Raw genomic sequence first — 1,109 nt, 5'->3', positions numbered from 1 at the left:
CCCATCTCGCAGGGAGGGGAGCTGAGGTCCCACCAAGAGGGATACTGTCCCTTCGGTCACCACACTCTATTCGTGGCTAGCTAGAATGTCTGCCTGGACACCACCTGGCTGAGCCCAGAACATGGAAGGCTGAGGCAGGAGAATCATTTTGAGTTTGAGCCCAGCCTGGGCTACAAAGTGAGCTCAAGGCCAGCCTGAACTGCATAGTGTGACCTTGTCTCAAAAAGACAAAAAAGAAAAGAAAGAAAGAAAAGAAACCACCTGGCCTATCAGCCCAGGGCTGGCAGCGGCTGGTGGTCATGTTTTTTGTTGTTGTTGTTGCTTTGTTTTGTTTTCTTGTTTGTTTTGGTGGAACCAGGGATTGAACTCAGACCCTTGCACTTGCTGGGGGCTTATTCCACTGAAGTATCTTTCTTGCCCCCGGTCATTTGTTTTGTAGGGGAAGGGGTTCCCCAAGAGGGCCCCCAACAGATCACCCAAACTCCAACAATCAGGGCAGCTTTGGTATCTGCTGGGACAGTTATTAGCATGCCATGGGCTGCTGTTTTGCATCCAGGAAACAAACAAACAAAACAAACTTCTTTTAGCCTTGAGAGGGTTGGCAGCGCGGGGCCACAGCAGAGCCTGTGCTTATGATGACCCTCATTATTTTCCATGTGGGGAAGGTGGCTGGGTGCCTCAGATGTGCCCACTGACTCGCTGACCTGCTTAGGGGATCCCTTGGGGCCCCTCACCTCTTTTGTCAAATGAGGGAATGGAGGCTCTGAAAGAGACCAGCAAGACCTAGAGCAGTAAGTGATAAGGTATTTTTCTTGGTGCTGGGTGGAACTTGGGGCCTCAAGTGCTTGGCAAGTGCTGTGCCCCTAAGCGACACCCCTGTCCCCAAACGCAGGGTTGGAATCCAGACCTGTCAGTGCCTGCTGACACCTGGACTTGTGGAGGGGAACTTGGAAATGAGGATTAGCTAGGGGGATCTTTGTTTGGGGCCCCTGGAAGACAACTGTGGAACAGGTACTGAGTGCAGAGGATTGAGGACAGAGGTGTGGCCTAGCTGAACAATGATCTTCAAAGACCAGCACCTCCACAGCTGTGACTAGATGGGCCTTAAA

The sequence above is a fragment of the Octodon degus genome, unplaced genomic scaffold (assembly GCF_000260255.1).
Source record: "Octodon degus isolate 3935 unplaced genomic scaffold, OctDeg1.0 scaffold00006, whole genome shotgun sequence".
NCBI classification, from domain to species: domain Eukaryota; kingdom Metazoa; phylum Chordata; class Mammalia; order Rodentia; family Octodontidae; genus Octodon; species Octodon degus.
Note: the sequence above shows the minus strand (reverse complement) of the source record.